Raw genomic sequence first — 11,815 nt, forward strand, 5'->3', positions numbered from 1 at the left:
TACTTGCAACATTCTTCATGGCGTCCTGATAGATAATATGGAAATGAGGAAAAGACAGGCTGGACATGGTGGCTCACACTTGCAAACCCAGCATTTTGGGAGACTGAGGCAGGAGGAGCACTTGAGTCCAGGAGTCTAAGACCAGCCTGTATGACATAGTGAGACCCTGTCTCTAAGGAAAAATAAAAATAAATAAATAAATAAACGTGGAAAAGATAATACAGTTAAATGGTTTGTAAGTGGATTAACCACTATACATAATGGACATCAGCTTTAAAAGAGGTCATGTATTTTATGTCATAGACTCTATCTTTGTGTCTTCTTTCACATTTATAAATAACGTTGATAATTCCAGCTTAACGAAATTTTAAAAAACACAAAATTGGGAAGGAACATCATTACAGTGGGTTCATGATGGATTCATAATATTGACAGTCTGATCAAATATAACATTATAAAGAGAAGGGCTTTATTTTAAAATACATATATAAAGATAAGTATTGAGCTCTATTTGGGAGTGAATGAGTTTAAGTCATAGCATAATGTTAATTGAACTAACACATTATTCCCTTGAATTATATTTTCAGTGGGGACATTCTAGTCTTCCATGTTTAAGATAGAATATACTGTGTATGCTATTACTGTCTGAGTGCCACACCAGAAAAAAATATTGCAAACGACAGAGCTTGCTTAAAAGAGAAGATCTGGGGTTAAGAACAACAACAAAACGTATCCTCTAAGCGTGGTCAGTAGCAAAAAAGAGAAAATCTAAAATCTATTTAAAAAGGAAAATGCTATCTTCTAGGCCTAGAAACAATAAATTATCTCCCTCTGATTCCAAAAGCCTTAGACGCCATCACATGAGCTTCCCTCTCTGAGACACCAGGAGGCTCTATGCCCGTGTTGACATTAGAGTTTCAAACTTTATGGCTAGAGTATTACAATGTGTTTTGCAACTCTGGTCCTTGCATCATGCTCATCACAGAGGATTTCACTGTGAATGTCTCACTACTGAGAAAAGAAAAATAACTCAGAGCAGTCTGACTCTGTAGGGTACCCAGGTCAGAAAAGAAGTGAGCATAATCTTATCTCCTCTCCATTGCCTGGGAGCAATTGTTTAAAGTCATTTTGTTTCTGATTAGCGACCTTACCCATTATCTTCATGTTTTGGGGATTTGTGACACAAAGAACAATATATAGCCAATCAATGGCTTTTGATATTTTAATGTAAATTATTGGAGAAGACCTTAGGAACTGCCTTTTATTTTAATTTAAAAACCTACTTATTACTATTGCTAATCAGAATGTATATTCAGGGCAACTTGAATCTATGCTCCAGGGTTGCAGTCCTCAAGCTTGGCCCAAATAAACTCTCTACCTATATTAGTTTTGCCTCAACTTCTTTCTTTTAGGTTGACACTGTTTATATATTATCTACTGAACCTTACTCTCTCGTGGAACTGTGCTTCCTCTAATCCTACTTCCCACACCTTTCAAATATACTGTTCGAATTACTAGTCTAACATTTAAAAATATTCATCATACAAAAAGCTGGCTCTTCTTAACAATGTCCCTAATACTTGTGGAGCAGCCCAATAGGTTCATCTTTTCAGTCATGCAGAAAAGCCAAAGTACTGAGAACAGCAGGTATTGCAGCAAAGGAAGAGAGTTTAATTATCATAGGGACAGCCAAGTAGGGGAACAGGAGACATTTCTCAAATCTATCTTCCTGAAAATTCAGAGGCTAAGATCTTTCAAGGATAGTTTGGCAGTCAGGGGGCTAGCAATGTGGAATGCTGATTGGTTGGACTGAGGATGAAATCCTAGAGGGTGAAAAATGGTCTTTGCATTGTGAGTCAGTTTCTGGGTAGGGGCCTCGAGACCAGTTGAGTCAGTTTCTTAGTGTGAATCACAGGTCTAGGTGAGTCCAAACAGAGTCAGGTGGTAACCAGAATGCAGAAGTCTAAAAAATATCTCAAAGGTTAATCTCAGGATTTACAATAGTGATATAATCTATAGGAGCAACTGAGAAAGTTACAAATCTTGTGACCTCTGGCTGCATAATCCCTGAGCAGTAAGGAATCATAAAAAAGCAAGCTAGAAGACAATGTCTGCTTATCATTCAGCTACACCTACATTTTAGCAGAATTCTGAACCCTCTTATAATCCTAACCTTGTGGACTTTCATTCATCTTACAAAGGCAAGTTTCAGTCCCAGAGCAAGGATGTGGTTAGTTTGGGGAAGGGACTGTTATCATCTTTGTTTTAACTTTAACAAATGCAGTTAGTTTGTGAGGTTAGAAGCAGGATGGAGTAAGTGATATCAGATTTCTCTCACTGTCACAAGTTTTGCAAAGGCAGCGTCATTTGCTTTCTACTTCCCTTACTGGAAGAAAACTCTTCTATTAAATCATCCCATTAAGAAGATATTTCTTCACACATAGGCCATAAGGACCAAAAGTGCAATTATTATTCTTGATTTCAAAATTCTCACTTTCTACTCTCGTAAAATTATCTCTTCATTTGAAATTCACGGACTCTGAGCATATTGCTCTTTGTTTTTCCTCTTTACAGTTTAATCTAAAAATCTTTGTATCACTCTCTCATATCAATTAAAGGTCTTGGTATCGGAATCAGTGTTTTTCTCTATCCCATGTACTATAATCAGTTATAGTAATTTCGAAGACCAAAGAAGGACCTAACTATAGCTCTAATCTCATAAATTCTTAATTGCTTTAAATTCAATCAACTTCTGTTAGAATATACTTCTTTCTTTATATTAAGGGATTTGCTTTGGACCTTCTTATCACAAAAATATGTCTCAGCAGAAACCAAGAACTTCAAAATGTTTATCTCCTAACATTGTAGTTCCTCACACCCTCACTTTCATGGCCTTCTCTTTGACCTTATAGAGATCTCTGGAATTATTTTTTCCAGTATATGAATCTCATCTTGAACTTTCCTCTCTGACCTAAATTGCCACTTTGCTAATCAGTGGGGCTCATTTGAATAAATGTTTTCACCCTCTTCACACACACATCTGCTATTACTGAAGAAAATCATAGAATTGTGTAGATTTGGGTCACTCTACATTAATAGAATTTTATTTCAGCTGAACTCCAGAAACATTCAACAATTTTTGTTTTCCTTGGTCAGTTACCTTTTTCTTTCTGTTAAGAACCTTTCAGGTACTCATCCTTCCATTTAGATTTTCTGAATAAGCTAAATCTCACACTTATATCAAACTTATTTTCATTTTTTAAATAAAATTGAGGTCATCAGGCATGAACTATTCCAACTCCCTTTCCCCTTCATACAACATTATTTATAACTGCACATGCTCTTTATTCTCTCAGGATCAAAAATAAGAGACTTCATTCTTCCTTTAAACATCAAGTAACTTATCTCTACCCATGATCTCCTGTCTTTTCCAGTGTATTTCTCCATCAAGCTTATCTACTTTCTCCTATGTATTTAATTACTTGCAATCTCTATTGGGTCTTTGACTTTATATGCATACTCAAGGCACACAATCTTAAGCACTTTCCAATGACCCAATTGATACCAATCTATCTTTCCAGAGTTTTTTGCTGACCTCTTAATTCATTCTTTTTAGTGACTTTTTTGACTCTGTCATCAGGTTTTTGACCCTGGATGCTCAGTCTTTTCTTTCCATGCACATATCCTCTTTTGCAATATTAACACTCTTGATTTTAACCATGCCCTATAGGCTCAATAGCCTAAAATGTGTATCTCCAGATTCGATACTGAACTTACCTTCAGAATAGTTAATAGTATCTTGAACTCAATATGATCAATGACAAATTTCACATAATCTACCTGCTACTCATACAAAAACCTCACTTAATGAACCCTCTGTCCACAGAGATACTGAGTCCTGACATCTTTGAGTCAGCTTAGGACCTGCTTTCTACTTCATACCTAGTTAATCAAATCCTACAAATTACGATTTTCAACTATCTCTCTTTTTCCACAACAACTTCCTTAGTTCCATACCTTTCTCAGACTATTGAAATACTCACCTAATTCGGCTCCTTGACTTTAGGCTCACCTGCCTTTCATCTAGCTTTCATATCACTGGTAAATAACAGAATGTGAAAGCATGTTTTACTCATATAAACAGAGTGTGATTTGGCTACATTTTGAAAGCAGCTTTGAGGAACTACTAATTGTTAAAATGAACTAAATGTGGCCTGAGAAGGACTCCGTATTTCTATATTTGAGTCCTTGTGGAGAAACTGCAACCTAGCTTAATAGGTAGACAAGATTGAAAACCTGACTTAGGCGTATGCGTCTGTAACAATAGTTGAGTCTTGGCCAATCTCAGCAGTCGTACTTCAACCATTCATACACTGCTGAGTGTTCAAATTGTGTTCAAATGAGGTTAATGCCAACTTTTTCTATACCTCACTTTCAATTTCTGTACATCGTTTCCCTTTTTTTTTTTTTTTTTTGTCTGTAAATCTTTTTCCACCACGTGGCTGCACTGGAGTCTCTGTGAATCTGCTGTGATTCTGGGGGCTGCCCAATTCATGGATCATACATTGTTTAATTAAACTTCTTTAAATTTAATTTGGCTGAAGTTTTTCTTTGATCATAACTATATTTACATATGTGGTAAATAGTACGACAGGTCACTCTGCAGGTCACTATATAGAACAAAGGATTAGTCTATAAAATAGAAAGTTTATCAAGCCCATAGCTACACTCTTACAAACTGATCCCTTGGAAATCTAGATCTGTGCAAATGTTCTCACTGATTTGAAATGGGAAGGAGTGCTTCCTAATCTCTGTGTGTGTGTGTGTTTTAAGTGTTATCATTTTCTTTATTTGGCAAACATGTCCTTCTCAGGGAATATGACCCCCGCTCCCGCTATCACCCTAACAAGTGAAACCAATCCTGACTTTCATCAGAGAATAAGGGATCCACTAGCATATACTGTCAGAGAAAATATGCTTGAATTCCCCTCCCACTGTCACTCTTGGCTCCACTTAACAGCAAAAAGTTTACCTGGCTCACAATAAACATAACTAAAAAGACTTCTGGATGTGGAAGTTAAACAGGAAATCTAATGAGTTTCTGATCTTGGAAACTGGAAATAGCTTTGCATTTAATTAAAAAGTTGGACCTGTAGTTTAAACCAGATCATAAATCCTTAGTGGCTAGAGAAGCAGAGAAAGGAAGAAATAACTTTGATTTGACAGAACTGAGCTCAGAAAAGCCACAGAATTAGAAACTCCTAAGAGTTACTTCGGAATTTGAATGATTCTGGTATCTAGCTGTGATATGAACTATACCGTCTTGCATATCAAAAGTTGACACCTATCAAAAATTAATCACACTGTTGAATAACCTTTTTTAAAAAATAAACTGTGATAGGCTCTAGTTAATCTGGAGAAAATTAAATGTCAAAATTACATTCCCAGATTAGAAGCCCTTTTATGAAATAAAACAATGTCCAAGATTTGGAAATTGACAAAAAATGAATACTGGATGCTCTTTTATTGTACCCTCAGAGTTTTATCTAATTCAAAAGGATATGTAGATGTAACTGGTTTTATGTTGACTCACCATTTTTACACCTTTGTAAAAGAAAAAAATTTTAAAAAAGCTGAGAGCAGTACAAAGTAAGAAAAGACATAATTAGTTTCTGTTCTATAGAAAAAGAAACCCAAATATTACGTATCATGGCTGTATGAAACATTAAGCACTTTTGGATCTGTAGGAAAATTAATTTCAGTATTTTTGAAGGGCTGGTTGCCATATTATCTCTTGAATGGGTTATAAAGTCTTATGGGTGCTCATACAAATTGAGTTAAATAAACCTTTAGCCCATATTTGTTTTATATAATAGTTATGATTTTACCTTTTTGAAAATTTTAATTTAGCAGCTTTACAGTCAGAAGTAAGCCCTAGGAAAACAAATCAATAAAATCAATGAACCCTCTAGTAAGAAAGTAAATGGGTTTTGTCACATAGCCAATGAATGGTTGTGTGATTTATTTCACACGGATATGTATATATCAAAAAGAAAAATGTTGCCAAGTAAAATGATTTTGCACTTCTACTATCTAGATAGTAGAACACTTCTATGTTTCTAAACATAGGAGATTTTAATTACAGTTTGCCTAAAGGCAGCAGCTGTTGGATATTACTTGTCATTTGGTTTCTATGTGAATATTTCTTGAAAGCCATGAGACTCGTCATTTTTGACCACACATGTGGTATTTAGTAGAGGAAATTCTGTAATGAAGATTACTATTGATTGGAGTATACGTTTCTAAATTTAAATTGCTTGTACATGTTAATGAATGTCACAATGTATATTCACAAAATAATTACAAGAGTAAATAAATTTTACCCATCCTCAAAATAACTATCCTGGCATTAGATTTAATCAAATGTAATTTGATTCAACAAACATGCACTACTCAGATGAATAAGGCAATTTGTTAGGTTCTGTCAATGCTAAAAAGGAATGTACAAGGCATTTACATTCTGAAAAAGTAATTGCCATATTATCTCTTGAATGGGTTATAACATCTTATGGGTGCTCATACCATAAGCACATATAGTGTTAAATGCAAAAAAAAAAAAAAAAAAAAAAAAGTAACTGCTGAGACCAGTATCTAGAAGCCTCTTCCCTGTATTTTGTTCCAGGTATCTTGTTGTTTCACATCTTAAATGTCAAGTCTTTAATCCATTTTGACTGTTGTGTATGGTAAAAGATGGGAATCCACATTTCTTTCTTTGTATTTTAGACTACAGTTGTAAAGGGATCATTATGGTGGGTCAAGACTGAAGCTAGGAAGAAATATTAGAAGCCTATTTAATGTGCAAGTAAATCTAAAGATCAGCCCTAAAATAGTCTCTGTAAAAATGAAATGGGTTTGTTTCTGACCTTCTAGATGCCAGTATGTTTGTCCTTCAAAATGACATACAACTGGTCAGTTTTTACTTGTAGACATTACCCAAAGTAAAGTACTATTTTTTATTGTTATTTTTAACTTGAGTCTGGTTCAATTTGACACATGACAATGATCTTGCCATGTTTGGTTCTAAACAACTGGGCTGATTTTTACTATGGTCTTTTGAAATTGCACTTGCAGGTATTTTAATCAAGAGATTTGTCATACAAGCATAATAATGCTTCTCTCCTATTATTTCACAGATCCAAAAATGAATGGTAGAGTGAGTGTCTGAAAACTAGTTTAATGAAAAAAGCCTCACTGAAAATTATGGAGGACTTTTAAGTAGGCTTAATTAGTATTTTTATTTTTAATATTAACTTTTCCACTCTTCAGTATGTACATTCTAGTCAATGTGTTGAAAGCCTAGTAAAAATCTGAAGGTCCTATCTGAAGTCAGGCCTACAGCATGTTGAGGACTGACTCTCACTGTCTCAATGTTCGGTGCTTCCCCTGTTGCAGAAGTATTCATTGCAATAATTCTATAAACACCTACCAAGCACTTATGAAGAAACAGACTCTTGATTTCAAAGATGACCTGGTCTCCAGAATCTTACAGTTCAAAAGAGCTGCCACTTACTAAGGGCTTACTATGTGCCAACCTAATTGCTAAGCGCTTTACATGGATCACTTATTTAAACCTCAAAACTATCCTAGACAAGGGATTAGAATTGTTAAATAACTTGACAGAAATCACACGTCTTAAAAGTGGTAGAATTGGATTCATGCCAAGGTCTCTGTGATTCAAAAGCATGTGTTCTATCAATTACCCTCTACAGAAACCCATACAGGAAAGATAGTTCAGTAGAAAAGAGAGACACAGAGGTTATGGGCACAGTACGAATTTCATTAGAAAGACATTCTTGAGCTGAACCTGACACTTAGAAGAGGAATAAATTTTCTCATGAATGGTAGAAATATCAGTCATTCCAGGAAGGAACAGAAGCATACCAGGGGTGGAATATCTTCTGGAAATTACAGAGCAACCCGGGAGCTTAGTGTGAAGAGCTGCATGTCGGTTGTTGAACCTGGGAAGATGGAGGGCAGCCAGATGTTTCACATCCTATTTTAAAGAGTTTTGGGACCTGAAGGGCTCTGAGAAGAGAGTTAAAAGACTGGCAAAATCTCTGCTTGATGAGAAGTTATCATGTAGTGGAGGAGGTAAGAAACAAAGATTGGAAAATATTAAGCACTAATATATCCGCAACATATTAATAAGTTTAATTCAGAGTGCTTCACACCGAGCATCTTGGTGCTTACAAGAACTCATGGAAAAGACTGACTGTGGTCAGGTACAGTTAATAAGAGAGGTTTCCTAGAAGAGGTTTGTTTGGAGCCCAGATTTGAGATGTTACTCTATCATGTTACTCTACCAGTTAGCCCACTGAAAAAATTTTCACTTAAGATATATGTGTAAGCATATTAACAAAAACTAGTTAAATTCAGTTCTGTAAGAAGCATAAAATATTTAAAGCAGATCTTGATTTTAAGAAGTGAGTAAAGGAGATAAGCTTACCATACACCAAAGTATATGACAATGTCAGCTGATACAGGTATCGATTTACATTACCATGTGCAAAATAAGTAGAAAGTGCAAATTGGTGGAAACAAAGCAGTATTATACCCTGAAAAAAAGACATACAGTAAGCACTAGTGATTTTCTCCTGAGGTATATAGAGTTAGTTATATAAACACTCCCATAGTTAATAGAGAAGAGTACTATCTTCCAAGATATTCTTATCTGAGATAAAGAGGAATCTGCCAGAACTTACGAGAAGCTCAAACTGCTTCCTTCTTTTGCTGATTCATGAGAAAATGAGCAATAGCTCAAAAAAGAACTTGAATTACATCATTAGTTACTTTGAAATCTAAGGTTGAAGTCAAAAGGATTTGGGGCAAGGAAATTGCATTGTACAGGTGGAGTTGTCATCTCTTGATCTAACTGAAAAATGCACATTGGAGACAAAGAAGTATTTGGAACTGAGTCAATGCAGATGGTGTAAAAAAATGTGTTTTCTGGGATACAGCCCATCATTTCAGAATGATGGATGGCTGAGGAGAAAAATAGAATATCTCACAAAGAAAAAAAAAGTATCTAAAGATCTAAAGCACAGGTTTTTCCCATATGCTGCTACTGATAGAAAGGCTCTTTGTTTCTTCTTGTTATCTTATCAATTGAGATTATTTTTCCTTTGCATAAAAAAGGAAGACATATTTTGTATCTGGGAATATTATAAGCACAGTGATGGGAGAGGTTGATTGATTATGGATTCATTCATATTGTTTGAAATGAAGAGTCTAACTAATGTCTAACTAATGGTATGAAATCCATGAGGTATTAAACACAATTCCTACACCTAGCTTCAGAAATTAGTTGGACAGATACAAGATGATGAAAAAGTGGCTGAACTGCATTTTGGGTTTGAAAAAAACTAAGAGGTCTGGGTGGATAAGTTGGCTTTACAATTTCTCTGTAAACTGAGTGATGTGGCAGCCAAAATTTCTAACGAATCCATACAATGCATTAGCAAAATTATAGTGACAAGGAAAGCAAAGCATTAATTCTCTGGCACTTTGCTCTACCCCGACCACATCTGGAGCTAGGGGTTAATTTCTGAACCCTGATGACTCTTAATTTTCATACACCCCCAGGAATATAATAAGCTGTTAAGGACTTTGGAAACCATGGGATATGAGGAGCAGTTGAAAAAAATTGTGCTTAACCTGGGAAAGAAGACATGCATACTAGCCACCTTAAAGTCTTTCAGTGACATTGCCAAATAATTTCTATTTACACTGTATAGCTTTTGAATTTTGACTAACGCCAATTCAGGGGAAAAATGCAGGGAAGATATTGGGTTAATATCAAATAATTTTTTTTCTTTTTTTTGTTTTTCTTTTCTTTTTCTTTCTCTCTCTCTCTCTCTCTTTTTTTTTTTTTTTTTTTTTTTTTTTTTTTTTTTTTTTTTTTTTGAGATGGAATTTCTCTCTTGTTGCCCAGGCTGGAGTGCAATGGCGTGATCTCGGCTCACCACAACCTCTGCCTCCCGGGTTTAAGTGATTCTCCTGCCTCAACCTCCCAAGTAGCTGGGATTACAGACATACGCCACCATGCCTGGTTAATTTTGTATTTTTAGTAGAGACGGGGTTTCCCCATGTTGGTCATGTTGTTCTCGAACTCCCGACCTCAGGTGATCCACCCACCTCAGTCTCCCAAAGTGCTGGGATTACAGTCATGAGCCACCGTGCCTGGCCAGGGATATCATTTTTACAACTTGAGATCTCCATCAATAGATGGACACTTCATGAAATAATTGTAAGTCACAAAAGATATTCTAGATAAGTACATCTGGACACTCATCATGAGTATATCTGACTCAACATGTGTTTGAGTCAATTTATAGTGGTTATGAAAGCTGATTGTTAAATAATCAAGAATTTTATCGGTTGGTTTGGTTGCTTCAAATCACCAAGGTGTGGGTTAATTTACACTAGAGAAATTGGCAAACACTCCAAGTCAGAATTTCTCTTTTTGTTTTAATATAGAGAGCCAGTTTGCTAGCACACCGCTGGATTTATAGATGACAGGTACAACGGCAAGAGATTTCATTCTCCCAAATCTGAAAGCCTGTGAATGTATACATATGCAGCAGAATACAAACTGAATTTTTATTTTTAGTAGGGATGGGGTTTCACCGTGTTAGCCAGGATGGTCTCGATCTCCTGACCTCATTATCCTCCCGCCTCGGCCTCCCAAAGTGCTGGGATTACAGGCATGAACCACCGTGCCCGGCCCAAACTGAATTTTTGAAAAGAGGGATTTAATACATGTAGTAAAGCCAGGAAAGTTTATGAAGGAGGTTGGAGGTAAAATGGTAAGAACAAAAAAAGAATAAATACCAGGGAGTGGATTATATTCTATGAGAATAGGGAAAAGAAACAAACAAACAAAACAAAACAAAAAACCTAAGGATAATTTTTTTTTTTTTTTTTGAGACAGAGTCTCACTCTGTTGTCCAGGCTGGAGTGCAATGGCATGATTTCCGCTGACTGCAATCTTCTCCTCCCAGGTTCAAGCAATTCTCGTGCCTCAGCCTCCTCAGTAGCTGGGATTACATATGTGTGTTACCACACCCAGCTAATATTTTTGTATTTTTAGCAGAGACAGGGTTTCACCATGTTGGTCAGCCTGTTCTCAAACTCCTGACCTCAAATGATCTGCCCACCTCGGCCTCTCAAAGTGCTAGGATTACAGGCGTGAGCCATTGTGCCTGGCCAAATTATTTTTAATTAAGACATTTGTGAGATATTTTCATTGTTGAAAGACAAGTATAATATCTTAAGAATGTCTGTTCTTTTTCCTATTAGGGATAGATATCCTAAAGAACAAAGGAATGAAATTTAAAACCAGAAATTGCTAAATGTATCAACTACAAATTTTGAGCCTAAGAAATTACACTGCCTTTCAAAAAGGTAAATACATTTTCAATGTGTCATTCACAGTTAATTATAAATGCTACGTGAGATTGTTGCTTTCTGTGACATGAATTTCTATTCTTTATTTTATAATTTAGGAATGGGATAATTACTTCCCCATTTAATCATCCACATAAGTTCCCTTAATTTCGGAGGTATTTAAGATTCTTTTCATATGGGTGGCTCTTTTGATATCTACTTAATTTGTCCACAGCTTGGATGCTTTTGCTGAAATCGCCATATTACATATTCAATAAAAGCATAGCGCTTGTAATTTTTCATGTTATAAATTAACCATCACACATTTCAATGTCTAATAAGTTCTGAAATTTAAAAAAAAATAATAAAT

Source organism: Macaca nemestrina, chromosome 10, assembly GCF_043159975.1.
Source record: "Macaca nemestrina isolate mMacNem1 chromosome 10, mMacNem.hap1, whole genome shotgun sequence".
NCBI classification, from domain to species: Eukaryota; Metazoa; Chordata; class Mammalia; order Primates; family Cercopithecidae; genus Macaca; species Macaca nemestrina.